Here is a 21,327-nt window from a genome sequence, read left to right on the forward strand (position 1 = left end):
TGCTCCCTCTAATCTATGAAGAAGAGAAATGTGAGTTTTTAAATATCAAGAATTTGTTATTTCTTTCTCCACACCAGTGTTTGGTAACATATGTGCAGGCTCTCTCCCAGCCGGCATAAGTAGCCTGCAACATGCATTTGAAAAATAAGCAGGGATCTCCTCTTCCTCCTCCTCCAAGGAAGATCTCCATCTCCGCCAACCTTCTAAAGTGACCACCCCACTGAGGCAGGATAGGAGCTACCATTAACATAGCATTAAGAGAAACTTGCTCCTGTTGCAGTGCACAGAGTCTTTCTCGAAGATCAAGTTTGCTGTGGAATGCACTATCACATGTTGCTGCAATATTCACAATATATTACGGTAGTGGGTTTAGCTGTGATGCAAAACCCCTCTGTGTATTCTGTTTGTCACCCTGATTCCCAATATAGTATGGAATCTGATTCATTGTTCATCTTTACAATTTTTTTTTCTTGCTCTCAAAGTACACACTAATGTTATCAACTCTGGGAAGGGAAATTCTGGGAGATTTTGGGGGGTGAAATTTGGGGAGGTTGAGGTTTGGAGAGGGGAGGAAGCGCAGTGTGATATACTGACAAAGCAGCTTTTTTTCTCCAGAGGAAACTGATCTCTGTCATATGAAGATGAGTTGTAATTCTTGGAGATCTCTGAGCCCCACCTGGAGACTGGAAGCCCTATAACACGTACATTCTATTAGATTCCTTTGAATAATTTCTTTTGGCACAGATGCTCTGCAAATCTGCAGTCATCGTAGTGCAAACTGTTCCTCTGAGGATGGTGGATTATATGCCTTTCTTTGCCTCCCACCCCCAAGTCTTGCACTCAAATCAAAGATCAAACTATATGGAGTAATTCAGCAGTTTGGAGCAATCAATTCCAAATGATTTTCTGTCATTATGATTCAGGCAGCAGCACATCAGACCTCCCAAATCTCACCTTGCAGTGCTTGTGATGAAAATAACCATGCTTGGGGGGGGGGGGAGGGGAAGAGAGTCTTCAGAAATGCCAGGAATTACTTACATGTAATACAGAATAGTTTGCATGTCAGCTCCCTTACAATTGAACCCAGTTGTGTCATAATGCTGCAATTGTTAAATCATATTTGCATATTTGCTTTTTTTATTGCTTGTACAAACCAAAGCTCCTGTCAACTTTCTGACAGAGAATTTGCATCGTGATCATAAAGAGTCTGACTGCAGATGGTGGCAACAAGAAATCCCAGAAAATCAAGTGCTTCTTGTTTAGTACTGCCACAAGAGGGCAGCATTGTCCAGCTCAACCCTCTTCTCTTCCAACAATAACAATATCTGAAAATTCATTGCCATAAAAGAAAAGTAATCATTAAAAATAAATGTAATTCTAAAAGTAGGTTATTTCACAGGATCACTTGAAGAAACTAGTTAAAAGAATGGCAGGCTATCCTACTTTAAGAGGGACTTTTGCTTTGGGCTCTCAAAGATGCTGTAGGCAAAAACCTGTCATAGAAGATTTGAACCACAAAGTAGCTATTTTAATCATATTTGATCAAGTTGGCTGGCTTATTAGTCACAGTTAATCATTATTTTAAAAAAAAACACCCTATACATATTTCATTATTGGAATGCTTTTCGGAAATGGAGGACAGGGAAACACTTTGTTATGGATGTGAATGGCTACAGGCCAGTTGTCCATAACGGAGAGCAGCTCATTAAACCAGAAAAATGCTACAGGAATCTGATTAAGCTTTGACTGAATGTCCACATGTGAGCAGAACAGAAGCATGTCTGTCATTCTTGTACATGGCAGGGGCTTCTTGGTAGTTCTGTTATTTTATTTTATTTTAATTCCTTATTGAGGCAGTGTTGATAGTTGCCTGGCAGTCCGACCAGCCTTCCTTTAATTTTAATTGAAACGTGGATTGAGCAGTCAGTTTTAAGGGCTGTTCTCATTAAAATCATTTCATGAATTTTCAGGATCTGTTTTGCAGATGACACCATCACCTGTCCAATCTGAGCATCTGTTCATTCCCCTAGCCATTGCCCCACAGCAAATGTTGCCTCATGGAAAGAAGGGCAGAGGCCAACTTAATAAAGCATTTCAGAAGGTTTGTGCTCGGAGGCCACACTTGAAGTCCTAAGTATGAGATCAGAAACCTATTTTAACATCTTAACCTATGATCAGAAACCCATCTTAACAGCATAACTCAGTGGGGAAATTAATTGGAAAGTTTCTACCTGGTTCTTAAAACAGGTAACAGAGGTTGGCACTGCATAATACTGGTGCAACAAAAGTGAACTTCAGGGAAGTGTGTGGGTATCCTCAGCAGGCCCTCCTGAGCAGTTTTTCATCACTGGGTAGGTTCATCCCTTCCTTCCTGATGAACACTGAACATCACTGGCAGTCTTCAAGCAAAGGTTGGATACACACTTTTCTTGGATGCTTTAGGATGCTTAGGGCTGATCCTGTGTAGAGCAGGGGTTTGGACTAGATGGCCTGTATGGCCCCTTCCAACTCTATAATGCTATGATTCTATATTAGTCTCTAATACAGGGGTCTCCAACATGGGTCTTTGATGTTGCCCACTCTGAGCCTAAAAAAAAATAAGTTAGTCTTATTATTCTAGCTATGGTGCCCATGGGGAGCATGGTACTGCTGACAGCTTTCTTGGCCCCTGTCGAGAGTTTTAAGGAAGTCGGTGGGGCCAGGTAGGGATCTTGCTCCACATGGCTCTGATTGGCTATGCTGATTTAAACAACATTGTTTTGATGGCTACCGCATTGTTGGTATGATTCCCTCTCTGATGCCTCTCTCCCAGTATATTTTAAAATTACCCCTCTTCTCCTCTGCCCCTGCTTCTGGTGGCAGCTGTTTTGTGCTTCCACCCACCATCCTGGGCCAGAATTCCAAGGGTGCCCACAGGCCCAAAAAGGTTGCAGACCTTTGCTGTAGTATACAATCTATTATATTACAGTTGTTTGAAAGTACAGGATGAGAGGCTAAAAATCTTTCTCCCATTTGTGAAAATATTCTAATGCGCTGGCAAGGGGAACTTGGCCGAGATAATTATTCCTTTTTCAGCTTCATTTGCATCATGCATTTCAGAATGTAACTTGCGTTTTCAACACAGCCCTGTAGTTTTGGTGTATAGCTTTATGCCAAGACCAATTGGTCTGGACAAAAGAAAAACACTTGTGCATGTTTGATTTCTATTTGTCTTCGTACCACTTGATATTAAAAAGTAGGATTGTTTTTCACTTTTAGCATTAGGGGCAGCTGAAGGCCTCTGGGTAGCAAATGCCTTTTTTCTTGTTTCTCTCTATTTTTTAAAATGAGTTGCACTGGAGACCTCAGCAAGGCATGTTCCGTGATTGTTTTTGTATTGCTTCAGTAACTCTGAAGCATTTATCCATGTAATAGCATGGTCTTCTGCTTCACTGCATGCCTAGGCCTCATGCTTCAGTAACTTCGCTTGATAGGATTCAGATGGAATACTGCTTAGTATAGTTTATGTCTCTGAATGAATATTGTAGCAAACAAGACATAATCAGCTTGACTTGAAAGGCTAATTAGGCTTTAACTTTAATATATAAAATTATATGAGTCTGAACAATCTTGTTTACATGTAAATGTTGCTGTTTGTCACACTGGGCTTGCAACATGAATTTATTGGCACATAAATATGGAGCGAACACAACCATTTTATTTTGAAGCCTTCACAAAGATACTCCACTAAGTTCAGCTTTAAGCATTTGTCTCCACATGTTATCTATGCAGGCAGTTGATTGTCATTTTGAACAGGAATAACTTTATGGAAGCTGATGGTATGGATCAAAAGATGAGGGGCGGCAAGCATTTCTGTTGCATCTAGAGCATTCCTCTGGTTCGTCTAAGTGATGACTGAATATTGTCAGTCAAAACAGACTTCCTAATTGTACTGCTTTGGATGTCTTTATACCACTTCTGCCTGCCTGAGACTTTTGAATTAGAAGTTTCACACCTACCCTTTCAGACAACATTGGTTCAAAGGCAAAACATCTTCACTTCCGTATGAGCTATACTACTTGAGGCTTCACTGGGAATTAAATTACTGGTGTTCTTTTTGCTTGTTTGTTTCCATGCTGGAAGTGTTCCATATTCCCTTGAAATGACTAATGAAGTTTGGAGCGTGCTGCCTTTCAAAAAAAGTTTTCTTTCCAGCCTTTTATGTACAAGAAAACTCTCTTTCAGAATCAGCCACCCTCGTTCTTTGAAGCATCAACCAACACGAGTCAAATGCATTTGTGTATGGTACAAGTGTATCATAGGGTAACATATCTGTGTCTAAGAATAATTTTCTGTTTCATTAGGAGCCTGGAGAATGCTAAAGCTGCTGGTCTTGAAATAAGGAAAAGAAAGTAGAATATACCAACAAAGGATTGATACAAAAAGCAAGGACTGAGGGGAGATAAGTATTAAGTCAGAAAACCAACAACATAGCTGGTCATATTCAGGTAAAGGTTAAGACTCAGATAGCCCAGAGCCAAATACCACTGTTGTTGATGCCATCTGACATAACACAAGCAGTGACCTATGCATGGAACTTCCTTACTCATGAGGGCATATTTCCATTTATCAGATGTACTGTTACCCACATTGGAGGTCTCCTTATTTAACTAAGGAAATTGCCTTTTAATTGGAGACTTAGTGAGGGGGGTAACTACAGGATCTCCAGCAGCATTTATGGGGATGATTCCTTTTAAGAAAACCTAATTAAACCAGTCAGATATAAACTAGAAATGTTCTTTATTAAAGAGAATTAAAAGGAGGTATAAAGAACACACAAGGCACATGAAACACAGTCACAAGACTGACTAGGAAAATAAGGGAGAGCTTTGTTGGGGGGGGAGCAATATTTACTAATCACAATGTAAAAAGAGGTCCATAAGCCTCAGGATAGGGCAGTAAACAAACAAACAAACAAATAATGAATTCAGCAGCAAAACATCCAGCATTTCACAGAGAGAAGAGGACTTATATGCAAGTAGGGATACGTGTATGGATCCAAGAATGCACATACATTACTGGAGCTGGGTATAGTATTCTTATAGAGTATGACATGCTAGCCCCTAAAACAATGATATGTCCTGAGTTTGATAATGACTTTAGGAGACATGTGATGGGCTTTGTTGGGTGAGGACATTGCTCTGGGAGGAACCTTGATTGGTTCCCAGCAAACAGACAATACATATAATTGTGTTACCTGAGGAAAACTATAGGAGAAAAAGGTTATTTGATGACCCCTTGAGTACTGGATGGAAAGTTATTAAGGTGGAGAATTGCTAATTTAGGTAAGTGGGTGTGAGGAAAGGGAAAAATTGAGAAATTGACAAGATTACTTGCCAGTTCCCAAGAAAACCATTGTTCTAATTATACATATCCCCAGGGTGAGAAGGAATCAATTTGTGAGTCAGCCCCTGTGTTCAGAATCTAAACTAAATGTCCAGATGTGCCCTGGAGACTGACATCTGGCTGGTGTCCATGATGTGTCCTGTTTGGAACAGGCATTTTGTACTCAAGATGTACATTTTTTTCAGTATTAATTTCAGCCAGGCCGTGTGCTGCAAATGGATATTTACCACAGTAATTGGAAGTTCACATAGGAAGCAGGTCCTAAGAAAGATAGGGAGGGCAGGAAGGAATAATAGAGAATAAGGGAAGAGAATTAGGTAGACGGTCATCAACTATAAAAAAGACTTGAAAGTAAGCCAATGAAAATCAAGAATAGTTTTGTGGATGTGTAAAATAAAATGATTTTGAGCTGCTTCTCCATGAACCAAGGGAAGGAAGGTAAGGGTTCTGTATTCATAAACAAAAGACAATGCAGAACTAACTAAATAACAAAAGAGTTGGGGAATTAACTAAGCTAAACAATAGCAAAAAGAGACAAAGGTAAATAAACACAGGAATTAACTTTAAAAAGCAAGAGAATTAACTGGATGTAGGGTAACAGATAAGAGAATGCAAAAATGTCTTGAGCAACGGAAGTGTATAACTGAACATTTGAGCAGTAAAGCAAATTAATTAGAACAAGCCAAACACATGAATTGAGCAATGCATTAAATAGCTTCAGTGAGATCAGTACAGAAAGGAAGGGTGAGGAGGGATAACCTCCTCCCAGAATCCAAAGTGGTCATAATGCAAATATGCATATACATCCTAAGTCAACCCTCATGAATCCAAGACTAAGAGGACTGATGGCAACCTCCCCCCTCTGGAATCCAGGATCATGTCTGGAGAGCTGTGGGAGAGACCTGCAGCTGGCTGCACAGGACTGGTTGTAGACAGGTGGAGGTTGAAGTGATGGCTTCAACCTGGGAGTACTTCCAGGAATGCCTGGGAATGAATGCACTCTGCAGGCTGGTGGGATCTGGCTTTGGGTGCTTGCAGATTGGATAGGGACTTTAGAAGTAGTTAGAGAGAAGCCCATACAGCCAGAGCTGCAGGGCTGATAAATAAGGCATCAGATAGAAATGAGGACAGCCAAGCTGTCAATTTTGTTTGGGGGCAAAAGGCCAGTGGCACTGAAGTTAGGACAAAAAAGACTGATGCCATTGAGTGGGCTCATGTTCCTGCAAAGTTTTCTGGCTGGTTAGAGTAGACTGTCATTTTCCTGAATTTTAGGAACCAATTCCATGTCCATTGGAGCTCCTCTATAGAGTTTTAGGGGACTCTGGTCTGCCTAAAATATGGAGAAGAATAGAACAGAAAAGCGAACCAAGATTGAGAGTCTGCAAGGTTAAGCAGCCTAGATGGGACCAGCTATTCCTTGTCAGATGGATGAGGGTTTTCAGCTGGGTGAACGGGCGTCTCACTTACAGAGTGTGCAAAATAAAGCCAAAAGAACCTGAGGTGGGATCTGGTTGCTAACATTAAAGCCAAAAAACTGGTGTGGAAGTTAGGAATGTGCATTTGGATATGCATGAATGAACAATTACCCATTAATTATAAATATTATTTCAAATAAGTTTCAAAACAATAAGAACACCTCTCTGAAAACTGTCTCGTCTGGTCATGTATTCTGGGGCCTGGCTGCTTGGCTTAGAGTTCACTGATGCTTAGGATTGATCCAACAGACACGTAACTGACAGAAATGTATCCCTCTCAGCAGAGTTATTCAGACTTTGCCCTTGAAGAGAAGCTCCCTGATAGGTGTTTGCTTAATCTGGGTTATCTCCAGTAAAACTGAAGGCTCAGTAACTTGGCGGGAAGGGCTTTGTTTTTATGTAATCACTAACTCTTATGTGTTCAGAGAGGATCTGTTGTCTGGTGCTCTGCTTGGTAGCTTACAAACACTGCTGAAGAGCTGGAGGGTACGCAGGGAAATGTTATAATCTCTGCCTCAGTAATGAGTGGCACATCTACAGTGAACGTTTTGCTTGGACCACCCCTTGATGATACCAACCAGGTAAGCAGCATCTCAATAATGCTTGGCAACTGCACTGCAATTAGGCCGAGAGTCCTGAAGTCAACCAAACAAAATGTGAGGCATTTTTTACTGTGATATTGTTAAACTGGTGGGGGGAGGGGGAGGGGCAGACATTTTTCTCTATGCTGTTTCTAATATAGAAGTTACATCCATTTCACAAGGTGCTGTTAGCCATAACAGGGTATAAGTCAGAAGTGGCTTTTTTGGTTCATAATTACAGTCCAAACTAGATTGGATGAATTTGCACGTGTTCTCTTCAGTTGTCCTCACATTTTTATCTAAGGTAGGAGAGTGGAGATCTATTTTAAAATAACTATCAAGTACTTAGCAAAAAGGCACTAAACTTACAGTGCTCTCCAGAGTCTTACAGTGCTCACTTTCTTTCATTGTTTCCCCCATTTCATGTTGCAGTATCATAGCATGTTTTTTATTATTGTAGTCCATGAACATCTGGAGGACCACAGGTTGACTACCCCTGCTTTAAATAATATCCACCCCCTCGTTGAGGCTGTGTTTTATAGATTACAGGAAAACGTTCCATTGTTGTGGATCATGAAAAGCTATGTATGGGTTTAACAGAAATGGGTGTGCCATAACATCTGACTGTTTTGATGTGGAATGTGTACTTTGGATAAGGGGCTACTGTTAGGACAGAATATGGAGATGCAGTATAGTTTCCACTTGGCAAAGGTGTCAGACAAAGATATATTTGAACTTCCTATCAATTCAGTCTATATGCAGAACATATAGGGAAAGCTAAATTAGATTTAGAAGACAGTAGAGTGAAAATTGGTTGAACATTAACAGTTTGAGATATGCTGATGACACCCCATTACTGGCAGAAAACAGTAAAGACATGAAAGGACTGCTGATGAAAGTTAAAGCAGAAAGTGCCAATGCAGGAATATAGCTGAACATTAAGAAGCCAAAAGTAATGACTACTGTGGAATATACAACTGACAATGAAGACACTGAAATCTCTCCAATACAAAACCAAAAAGGGAATGGAAACCCAACCTTACAAAGTCAGGAGCTCAAAAGTTGAGCTGTAAAGCAATATTAAAAAAATTATAATGAATATTTATTAAAGTGCACCAATATAATGTTAAAAACAAAGTAAAAACTATACAGATCTAACTGCACATGAACAGACCAAACGTGTTTCGACCCTCATGGGTCTTCCTCAGCGGTCAATATTATTATACAATGCACTCTAAAACCAATTCTGAGGTTTAGCTGGGTTTAGCATTGCCATGACAAAGCTTTTTTCTGACACACATGTAATGCACTCTGTATGCAGAATAGGACAATAGCTGAGAGTGGTGGTCCTAGACATTACATATCTTAGAAGGTGGGCTCCAAAAAGAAACACTATAGAGGTATTTGTTGGGGCTACACCGAACAGATTTCCCTTGACCACCCAGCTAAACTTCAGAATTGGTTTTAGATAGGAGTGCATTGTATAATAATATTGACCAATGAGGAAGACCCATGAGGGTCAAAACACATATAGTCTGTTCACGTGCAGTTAGATCTGTATAGTTTTTACTTTGTTTTTAACATTATATTGGTGCACTTTAATAAATATTTGTTATAATTTTTTTAATATTGTTTTACAGCTCAACTGTAAAACAGTTTCAGTTCCTGACTGAAATCTCTCCACCATCATCCAAAAGGGAGACTGCAGCCAGAAATCAGAAGGAAATTGAGACTTGGAAGTGTCACCATGAACCAGAAAAGATCCTTAAATGTAAGGAAATGTCACTGAAGACAAAATTCAAAATAATTCATACTATGGCATCCCCCCATTACTGAGAAAAACTGACAGGAAGAAAATTGATTCATTTGAAATGTGGTGTTAGTTTTACAGGTACCACAGACCATCAAAAATACAAACAAGTAGATTCTAGATCAAATCAAACCTTAACTTTCCCTAGAAGCTAAAATGTCTAACCAGAGGCTATTGTATTTGGGTCACATCCTGAGAAGACAAGACTCCCTGGAAAAGATTATAATGCTGGGAAAAGTTGAAGGCAATAGGAAAAGAGGAAGACCCAGCATGAGGCGGATTGACTCAATGAAGGAAGCCACAATCTTCAGATTGCAAGACCTGACCATGGTTGTTAATGCTAGGACATTCTGGAAGTCATTAATTCATAGGGTCACCATCAGTCAGAAGTGACTTGCTGGAAGATAACACCCCCCAAATGTACACATTGATGCATGAGCAGGAGGATAAATATCCAAGGACCCCCTTCCCAAAACTCTTTCTTTCAGAGGTACCACAGAGGTAGGGTGGCAGCAACCTGCTTTTATCCAGTACTCAAACCAAAGGCGGCACATATTTTCCTATTAAATGTGATGCCAAATGGCACTTCCTCCTGTTGGTAGGTTTGTCAGTTACTGGAGAAGTTTTAGGGACATTTTCTCTTATCTGTCTAAAATTCAGCAGAGAAGAAACTTGAGGAGCTATAGCTGGAAATAAGTTTCCAATTACAATTCATGACCTTTATTGGCATTCCTATTGAAACCAATGGAAACAAATGTAGTAATTAAAAATAACGCTTTTTAGAATGATTTTAACAAATCCAAATGACATTTTTAATAAATAAAATGAATAGTAAATTAATGGATTGATGCACATCACTAATGCATCTCATCCTGCTTCCCACAGCTATCTGCCAGTGTGCTGAGCTTGATAGAGCTTAAGTTTGATGGCCCACCATGGCAGTTCTTACAATTTCATTTCTATAAAGTGCAGACGCAATTCAAGTACTTCCTAAATTTAGCTAGGATATCAATGACTGAAATAATCGTGGAACAGGAGTATATTTAATAACTTTCTTTCTTGGAAGTCAAGGTGAAGAGACATAGAATACTGGATCCAGTATGATGTGTTCTTGCCCACCTCACTGGTCTCCATTTAATGTTCCTACTCTCCCCGTTTCTTCTTTTTTCTTTTACTCTCTCCATGTACTGATTATTTATAAGCATCACATGTCTCCACTTCCGCCTTCCAAATACCACCATTCTAAAGTCCATTTATCACTGAGTGCAAGCCATAAACATAGTTTGGAAGAGATAACATTTAATTTACTGTGTTTGACTGTGCATCAGATTCTAGCAAATTAACTGTAAATTTATGTGAAATGATTTACAGTGGATACTGGCATTAGGACTGTCAATTTATTGAGAGTTTACTTTGTATAAATATTCATGGAAAATAAACAAATACATTGAATAGATAGTGCTAGCTTCAGCACTGTTAAAAACAACTCCAGAATTTATACTTGGGGGAGTATGCAGTCAAGTATTAATAAACCATTATCATAAAGTTTACAGCTCATATCGTAAATGGAATTTTAATTATAGAGATCACTGAATAAGAATGGAATCCACTCAATTTAAGGTAGTGTTAAAGGAGAACTGAATTAAGCCATATGTGAAGGCCAGCTATTGTGTTTTAAGTCTGTAGCTGTAGGATTCCCTAACAGAAAATCTCCTGTGGATCTGTAATAACAGGAATTAAATCCAATACTACAGTGATATTTGGTTAATATAGCAGAATTTTACCCAGACATAGAAGTATGATACTGCATGTGGTTTGTATCTAGGTTAAAACTTTTCATTCTGAATGGGGCTATCCAAAGAGATTTCCCTAAGAAGCATACATACAGGTATGAGTGTGATTATAGATTTTATTTTTGACATCCTACAATTTGTTCAGCCACAACAAATACCTAGAAGTAGGGTATTGACATTCACTCTGGAGCTTAACACCTGCAACCTTCCAGAAGAGCCTACCTCTTAATAACTCAGTGTTGACCTAGATTATAGGTCCTAGAACTTGTTCCAAGTGACAGAAGATTAATTTGCTCTGAGAATGTGTAGCATCAATGCCAAAAATGCTTTACCTCAGACAAAGCATCTCAGCTCTGAAATACTGTGATCTCAGCAAATGCCACAGACATGATGATTTCAACATCTTATTCTTGGCTGGATACAAACCCTCTTAAGAAAAACTCATGACTGCAATAGCCAACGATTAAAGAAAAACCAATCGAAGATGGGGTTTGATGCAGACAGTTGCTCAGCGAAGAGCAATCTAGTGGCCTAATTCCAGCAGTACAGGCTAAGTAATGTATCCAAAACTCGCTGAGAGCTCAAAACCCTAAAGCAATGCTACAAAAACCTTCTAGCAGAGAAAAAACAAAGAGCACAATGAGAGTCCTGGACCCAGATTATCCAAGCATTTATGTCAAATAACCCTCCAACCTCTTGGCACTTAATTAGGGCTGAGTTCCATACAGAGTCCTCATAGATAAGATGCAATATCTCTGGCTTTAGGGATCTCACTTCCGTGTGCTCTATTCATCTGAAACAGACCCACATACTTTTCTGGAGATTGAACAATAAAGCCTTCCAGTATGGCTAATGGTAACAGTTAATGAAGTTAAAAGACTTATTAGTCTTTTAATCAATAAGTGAGATCCAGCAAGGCTCCTGAAAATATATCTCCAGTTTTGATAAAATCTAATATTGACTGGTAGGCTCCAATGCTCATGGCAGTCTTTACTCACAGTGATCTGTCAGCACATATTTCCTCAGACTTGTAACAAGTGGGGTCTTGTAACAATTGTTCTAATATATAAGAAAGGGAAAAAAATTGAATCCCACCAACTACCAATTCATCAGTCTCCACAGCATTGTTAGTAAATTATACCCCATACTTATATTGGAAATTCCTTGACTGGGTAATTTGAGATAACATACTAATGGATGATTAAGCAGGTTTCAGAGCTGACCGCTCTACCATAGGCCTTTGTTTGATATTGTACCATCATGCAGAGAAGTACAGCTCTAAGCCCATTGGCTCTCTGTTGCTTTTGTGGATTTCAAAGCAGCATTTGAAAGCATACCAAGGAATAGGACCTGGGCAAAGCATAAGAACTCCTAAATAGACCAAAGACTCCATATATACTTATTCACTTGCTTTATGAAGAAAACTTTCTCAAAAGTAAGATGCAGTCTTCAAGGCCATCTCTCCAATAAGATTTCACTTGACAAAGAAGCCAATATCTTTAATTATCTAGGTATAATCTTTCAGTCTTCTGGATATCAGAGAGCTCAGGCAGGGAATGCTGCAGAGATTGCCCACAGAGTATCCCTTGCATTCGAAGATTCCACTTCTAAAAAGGAAGAGAAAAAGAAGAGTTGGGTTTTACATACCCCATTTTTCACTACTTGAAGGAGCACCAAAGTGGCTTACAAACACCTTTCTCTTCCTCTCCCTACCACAGACGCCCTGGGAAGTAGGTGAGGCAGAGAAAACTCTGAGAGAACTGCTCTGTGAGAACAGCTCTAAGAAAGCAGTGACTAGCCCAAGGACTCCCAGCTGGCTGCATGTGGAGAAGTGGGGAATCAAACCCAGTTATCCAGATTAGAATCCACTGGTCTTAAACCACTACATCAAGCTGGCTCCTTTATCCTTGCAGAAATCAAGGACATCCAATGAAAGTTTATCATTCAGCTCTTATATGGTTCCAAGTTCTTCATTTACAAAGGAATTTGCTCATTGGAAGCAGCACAATCCAAGTTCCTATAAATGATCCTTGGTATCCTGCGATATATTCTATTCGAAATGCCCTTCATAGAATCATAGAATAATAGAGTTGGAAGGGACCTCATCTCGTCCAACCCCCTACACAATGCAGGACACTCACATCCCAATCGCTCATCTACTGTAACCTGCCACCCCTTTGCCTTCACAGAATCAGCCTCTCCTCCACAAATTCATTATATATTTTCACCTTAAGGTCTTTTAGCAGGTGTGGCTCAGGAATTTATGGAGACAATGATAGCTACTGGCTATTCTAAATATCTTAAACTCCACATGGTGGCATCTGGCAGTACAGGAAATGTTTGTCATGAATTGAAATTCATACTAATTGAAGCTCAGAATTAATTGAGGTTGTCTGTTTTCTGGAAGTTGATGGATCCAGATGGATTCCTGACAACTCTCTGGGAGTTTTCTGTTGGCACAGTTAGTTCTCCTATCAAATAAGATCTCTTGCAGTTTTCAGGTAAATCAGACAAGTTAATGCAATCACTCTCCAGCTGTCTCATCTTGCAGAGCCCATTCCACTCGCCAACAAATTAGGATAATTGAACAAACTGGGGGGTGGATAGAGAAAAATGGAGGAAAACTCAAGTGAATATGACCAAACACAGACTGGAGTGGTGATGACAGCCATGTATACTTGTCTGCCACCATTGGATCTACACAGAATACCCCAGCTGAGCTTTCCAGATGATGAGGGGGCTTTTCTAGCTTGTTTGTAATTATTCATCAAGGATTCACAGATAAAAAATCACACATATTTACTATGATGTACAAATGTAGCCAGTCAGTCTCATATTACTAGAGCTTAATCTAAACATGGATGAAGTTCAGTATTTCAGTATGTAGGGTTGTTTTGCCTGGCTAGAACTGTGTGGATTGGTCCAGGGAGCACTTAATGCTTCTTGGGAGCTGTGGATACTGACGGATGTGATTGTGAAATTATTCCTGAAAATCCCTGTTAGATGGTAGCAACTTTTTGAGGGCAAGGTGTTAAAGCATGGAGTGGCTGTGTAAAGGTAGTCTTCCTTAGATCCAATAGTTTATTTTAGGGATTTCCAAACCCCAGGAGTGGTGGAAGGATCCAGGGGGGTGGTGAGGAATTTTGGGGCAGTAGGAAAATGGTGAGGTCTGACTCTTTCTGCTGTGACTGCATTTTTCTAGCAAGAGATGTTCCAAGATGGCTTGCCATTGCCTGCCTTTGGGTAATCCAGACCCTGGACTTCCTTGGTGGTCTCCTATCCTAGTGCTGAGCAGGGCCAATCCTGTTTAGTTTCCTGAAGAAAACCACACCTTTAAAAGGTGAGTCTTTCCTTCCTTAGACTCTGTGCTTCCCAGGCTCCACCCCAGATTCCCAAGAATTTCTTAACCCTTCTCTAAGAGGCTTCATCTTTGGGAGGCTGGAAAAGCCTCTCTTGTTTGCTCCTGGCCACGAGATTTTCCATTGCTTGTCTGTCTGTTTGTCTATCTCTCTCCAGCCATGACCTGGAGACTGGCACCCCTAGTGTCTGCTTCTCTCTCCCCCCCCCCCTTCTGTCTTTCTCTCCAATGAGGACCCATAGTGGCCTTTACAAATGCCTTATACAAAAAAGTGTATATTTTTTCCAAATTAAAATATGGCCACTGCAAAACAACCAAAAAGGAAGTGTAAGGCAATGTAGTATATTTTGAATTTGCCTTGATGGGGACAGAAACAACAATATCTTGTTGGTTCTTCTGGACCTCTTGATAGCCATTGATGAAATTTGTTATGGTTCTCTTCCAATTGAGGCATTGTGCTCTAGTAGTTCTGATCCTATTTGATTAACAGGTATTAGAAGATTGCAGTGGAATACAGTTGGTAGCTCATGGACTTTGGGGGCTAAAAACTGCAGATAGTCTGGTATTGTGGTAGATGGGCCAATAAAGGTACTGTTGGTTGCTAAATTACACATTGGGGGATTAGCCAGTCAAAAGACTTGTGTCTTCCTGATTAAAAGGTAGCCACAAGGCACTTTGTCAAGAAAACTTTTAGGGGCATATACATTTTCCCCAGTGGGATAAAATAGCTTGGGGGACTGACTTTTGCAAAAGAACAACAATGGAGCCCTTTTTCTCTCCCGCACAGCTCTCCCACTTGAAGAAGAAGAATTGGTTCTTATATGCAGCTTTTCTTTACCCGAAGGATGCTCAAAGCACCTTACAGTCACCTTCCCTTTCCTCTCACCACAACAGACACACTGTGAGATGGGTGAGGCTGAGAGAGCCCTGATATCACTGCTCGGTCAGAACAGTTTTATCAGTGCCGTGGGGAGCCCAAGGTCACCCAGCTGGTTGCATGTGGGGGAGTACAGAATTGAACCTGGGTCACCAAATTAGAAGTCCGCATTCCTAACCACTACACCAAACTGGTTCTACTCTTAATAACAAGATTATTAAGGTGTGTAAATGGTTTTCCAGCTCTTTGGCTAGTTTCATCTGAGTCATTGCAGGCCTGTTAAAATGTCTTCTTTGTAATTTAAAGAAGCCAAGGACTGGGGAGTCAAGGCACTTTAAAACTTGCAGAGAACTTAATTTATATTTCTAGATTATCATTAGAATAAACTGTGTGGAAAGAAGCTGTTGGTGGTGGCAAGCAGAGGTGGCCTAACAGCATAATATCATACTTCAGAAACAAATTATGTAGGATCATTGCAAACAATTAAGCAGTGTCATTCTTGATTATTTTGATAATGAAGAGGAGAGCCAAGTGCTACTTATTACATCTTCAGGGCCTGGCAATGCTGCCTTGTCCTAATTGATTTTTGATTGTCCTACCTGAAGAAAGCATCTCATTTTATTAAAGCACCTCCTTCTAGCTATTTGTCTTTGTGATCCTGACTCCAAGAGATCTATTCTTTCCTGTATAACAGTAAAAAAGAAATATTGGAGTGAAAATAATAACTAAGTTGTAGTTCTTAGTTCTAGCATAAATGAGTAAATTGTAATACATGAACAAAACCTCATGGTAAATCACTATCTTATAGTAAAATACTTATACCAAGAAGCTGATTATGGCTTGTTTCCCCCCTTTCATACACTGATGTCCAAAATGCACTGATGTCCAAAATTCACAAATGTGCAAAATGCACATGTCCAAAATGCACATTCTGTGATGCAGTCTCCCAATATTTTAAACCTACTAGATAAGTTCTAAATTTTATCAAAACATCAGTGCTAGTTCAAGAGGTGTTTCCCTCACTTAAAGATATCCTGTTCTAGAAACCTCAGTTTTTATGGGGATTCTTGTATTTTACCTTTTTATCTTTTGTAAGCCGCCTCAGGCCAACTTTGTCTGGGGGGGTGGGATATAAATTAAATAATAAATTAATTTCCCCCTGCAAAGCTAAGCAGTTTGGAGGGGTATGAGTTAATTGGGGAAATGGGGTAAAGTGCCCAGTTTGAAGCTGCGCCAATCAAATTTAGTGCTGGAACAGCAATCAGCAATTATATAGGTGAAGTCAGCCTTGAAGGGCTATTGTTAAGATGTTTAATCAACTAAGCTGCAACTGTGTGCTTACTAGTGTTGCCAGGTGGTCAGTGCTGGGAATGCAGCCAAGAGCAGTTGAAAAATTCTGGCACATGCCTGGGAGATGTCTTTGTTTAAACTGGGCTCCTGCCCACTTCCTGTTTCTTCAGGAAGAGAAAGAGTAGAGCACTTTGATCTGCTAGCAAGGAGGAGCAGCAGATTCCATTAGGCTCTGTTTTCTCTCTCCATCTGCTGATGTTTGGCATGTAGTCTGCCTGCAGCCTAGCTACAAGAGGCTTGCAGTGTGTTGCTATTGTATCTACTCTTTAAACTTTTGTAATCTGCTTCAATAAGGACACTGAAGCAGATGAATATGATATATTTCTGTAAATAATCTTTCCAGTAAGAATTCTCTCTTTTAAACCTCAAAGTGCTGTGAGTCTGGAGCTGTGCCTCATCCACAAAGGTTCTGAATAATAATAATAACTGAATACTTTTCTCTGTTACTCTGGAGCTCTGTGTCTCTGTGTCCAAAAGTCCCACACATTTGGGCCCTGCATCACTGTTTTCAATTTTTTTTCCAGTCCTAACTATCATGTGGAACAGACAATAGGCTGCATGATACCCTCTTCCCAACCTGGCAGGGAGGCTGGAGAGTTGAAAAATGGTACCCCACCCCGGAGGATCTTGCTGGATTACAGAATTTTGTGGGGATTTTAAGAGTCAAAAGAGCAACTCTACTGATGCTTTGGAAGGTGTCTGGAAAGCTAGGAAACACATCAGTAGAACAATTGCTCTTAATTTTGATGAAATGTTATGTGGCAGAATTGTTTAGAAGGAACTTTGGCTAGTAGATGTGATAGCTGAGTTTTGAATATCTCAGTTGCCCTTTTATGAGTTCTTAGCATTTATTAAGACTCCTGGTCTTTTTCAGGAGAAATATGAGTTAAAATTCTTAAAATTAATAAACTCCATTATGCTGGAGAAGAGACTCTTTTGCACAAGCAGAAATCTCAGCCATCAACAGAATGAAGCAGTTTGACACAAACTTTTGTCTTATTTTCCTAAGATTGCTTGCTTGCTTGAGTTATTTATAATTAGACTTGTAGGACTGCCCCTCTTGTCCCGTCTATCTTGGGACTGTATCCATCATGTTGATGTTAAAATACCATAAAATAAAACAATAATTCGGTGACAGTTGTGAGCATACTTTATTATAGTTCTCTTCTGGAAACTTCCAAAACTTCTAAGATAGTAGAATTACTATTAATCCACATTTAATCCTCTCGTATAGCTATGTATAAACTGGAGTCCAGAGTTAGTGCTATTTTTGTGCTAGATGAAGAGGTGAAGCACTTGAGATAAGCAGCAGCTACCAGATCAGTATTTGTATCAGAAAGGACCTTGAGCTTTACCTCAAATCCTAAAGAATTTGCTCTTTTAATACACAGAGTCCTCTATTGAAGTAAACTCTGACACAGAGTTTACTTCAATAGAGGACACATGCTATCAGTGACATAGACCTTGTTATTATGGAGATGAAAAAGTCAGTATTCTCATCAAGTCAGATTGAGGGATCACTAGAGTTAAATTTTATATATACTGTGACATATCCTTAATAGAATAAGCACAATAAATGTTGCTTGTTATATCAGACCTAAAAGTTCATCCCATTTGATTACAATATCAATTCTATACACCATGCTTAAAGTTTATAAAATCAAATCTGAATCAACCAAAAGTTGTAAAAGTATATTTGAAGCAAAAATTAATTGAAATCAACATTCTGTTAATTTTCTTGCAATGGATCCATGGCAAAGACCTCTGCCTTTTAGCTAAGAACAGAACAATTTCCTTTGGAAATAATATGAAAAATAAGGGAAGAGGTTTGGCAGATGCATTGAATATATTGGCATGGAAGGAGCAGCGATATAGCTGATTCTTGAAATTCTACTTACTGTCTACTTTTGGAGAGCTCAGGTTCGTTTCAGTTTTTTCACCATTTCTAAATTTAATTACTTTGGGTTTCATTAAAAAAAAACAAGGAACTCTGGAGTTTTATTTTATGACATTTTCCTGTTTTCTAAAAAATTCTGTCAATCTGAAAATGGGATGGAGGGGCCTATTGGTGCTTTTTTGTCATTGCACTACATGCCATTCCCTTATAAATGGCCTGCTCCTTGCCCCCCAGAATCAGAACCAGCTACAAAAATGGAGGGCTTGGATGCCAACGTTGTGTGGTGGTTAAGAGTGGCAGACTCTAATCTGGAGAATCAGGTTTGATTCCCCACTCCTCTACATGAAGCCTGTCTACATCACAAGGTGCCTTTTCTGGAGAGAGGAAGTTAAGTCAGTTATAAGCTACTTTGAGACTCCTTAAGGTCGATAGCAGTGGGATATAAAAACCTTCTTCTTCCAATGCATCAGGAGGCAAACAGGGGAAGCCACCACTATTGGCAAATTTGGTGCAAAATTGGGATCCATGATAGTATGGACAAAAAGCTGCAATACCTGGTTGCCCATTTGTAGAATTTGGGTCATACTCTGATAACAGCTTCAGGATTTGTGACCCCATGGGCATGAGGTTCAGGGTCTGGGCTGTCATGGGATAGTTCAAACTTTCTATTATAAAGGGGTACCAGAGAAGAGTATCAGGATGATGTGATGGAGAAGGAGGATCTGATGACAGATTATTTTAGGATGGGTCATACCTACTAGCAATGGCCAGGAATGTGTTGATGGCTGCTTTTGAGATTATGATTGAATCCTCCAGGAAGCTTGTATTGTGAGGGAATTTCTGAGGCCTTATGGGTGTGAGGATGTGGTCAAGGAAACAGTTCTTGATTAATTTTCTTCAGGAACATTCAGGCAGCCAGGCTACTTCCTCTTGAAAGTGCTTGAACAAATGTCTGCCTTTACTGAGAGAGACTGCCTTGATATCAAAATGCATGTATTCCTCAGTACTTCTGACTTTGGAAGGCTAAAAGATCTTGGGGTACAAAGGACATGAGCCTTTTTTTGGGGGGGGGGGTGGTGTACTTGAACCAGGCAACAGTGGCTGCATTCAGACATTGTAATAAACAGTGATTTCACTTCAATGATCTGAGGTTTAAATCCCATTTTGAGGGAAGAAATAAATTCTGGTACTTACACTCAGGTATCACAGCAAATTGAATCTTGATATAACCATGAACTTTTCACTCAAGCTTCTTACACAAGAGGAGCTCCCTGCTGTGTTCATGCTGAGCTGCAGTTTAATTCCAGTTTGTTGTGATGTCTGGATGCCAATTAGAGTTCAACAGAACCTAGGTCAAAAGTGGGCAGCCATTTTGGCCTGCATCACAAGAGGAAGCTTTTGAGAGTAAAAGCTACCTTCATAAGTTTGAGAGCCTATACCAACCTTTTTCAACCTTCTGACCATGAAGGAACCCTGAAATATTTTCAGGCTAATGAGTCCCAGAAGTGGGCATAGAAATAAGATCCAGAAATCAGCCAATCAATCGATCATTTATTGTTTCCATTGTGGCCAAAGAGAAACATGGGAAGTGGGTTCCAGTAATGTCTACTGATGTTAGTAGCCATTCAAACATCTTGGAAAGGCCGCATAACCTCTCATTGGGAATCCCAACTTATACCTTGGACATCTTGTTTGCTTTTGAAGTGCTGTTGAATTAAAATCTTGCTCTTCTATATCACATGGGTTTTTTTGGGCAGGATGAAAAAAGATATCATTTGGAGAGTGGACCATGTACCCTAGTCTAAGATCCTTGGAGAAAGAAGTGAGGGAAAATGTATTAAATACAAGATTTTGCAGAGATAATACTTTAGTTATGTGGCATGATTCTTTTTTATTTGTGTGGGACAAAGCTTCAGAGGGAACACCGCACTGAAGAGACTGCTGACACCGCACCACAAATGGCCTGTTTTACTCTCGCACTATCCTCGAGTCTGTTGAATCTCAATAAAGATTGAATGAAGTATTTCTCAGAAAAAAATCTAATAGCATGACTTCATGTTGGTATGGCCTTTGAAAACTCGAAAGTACACGGCCTCTTGAATCTCTCTTGGCTAGTAAAATGTCTCTGGCTCTGAGGATGCAGTGTCAGTGATGTAAAACCATAATCAGTTGAAACTTGGTACATTTTGAGCAATATATATTGCTCTGCAGGGTTCGTGGGTAATAATCTCTAAATGCTCTCCAGCAAAAGATAGTTTCCTGAATAAATGAGGCACAACTGGGCATTGTTCCAATGAAAATGTTGGCTGGATGCTGCTCTGGCTAAAGACATTGTGAATGGAATAGCTTTGGGCAACTGCTGCTGAAGAGAACCGCATGTGCTCGTCCAAAGGCACAATAGGAAACAGTAAAAATTGTGGTATTGCTCATAAATTTTGAACTCTCCCCTCCCCAAATAAACATAGTTGTAGCATGTTACATGCAGTTGATAATCAATCAGGAATGCTGGACAGGGCTGTGCATGTCTTGGAAATATTCCCAATACTGGCTGGTGGTCATTTTAAATTTAATACTTGTAATGTAACATGCGCAAAGAGGGCTTTTAAAGTCCTGCTTGGCATTGGAATAGACAAAATATTTATAGAGGAGATTAGAAAACCTTGATTGAAAGGCAAGTGAAATAAAAATGCTGGAGAGCCGTACCCTTAAATTGTACCTATAATTGTTTCATGCATTTATTTTAGCAGTACTTATGAAGTTGCTAAGCCAGATCATTGGTTCACCCAGTCAAGGTTTAATAA

This window comes from Paroedura picta, chromosome 7 (genome assembly GCF_049243985.1).
Source record: "Paroedura picta isolate Pp20150507F chromosome 7, Ppicta_v3.0, whole genome shotgun sequence".
NCBI lineage: Eukaryota > Metazoa > Chordata > Lepidosauria > Squamata > Gekkonidae > Paroedura > Paroedura picta.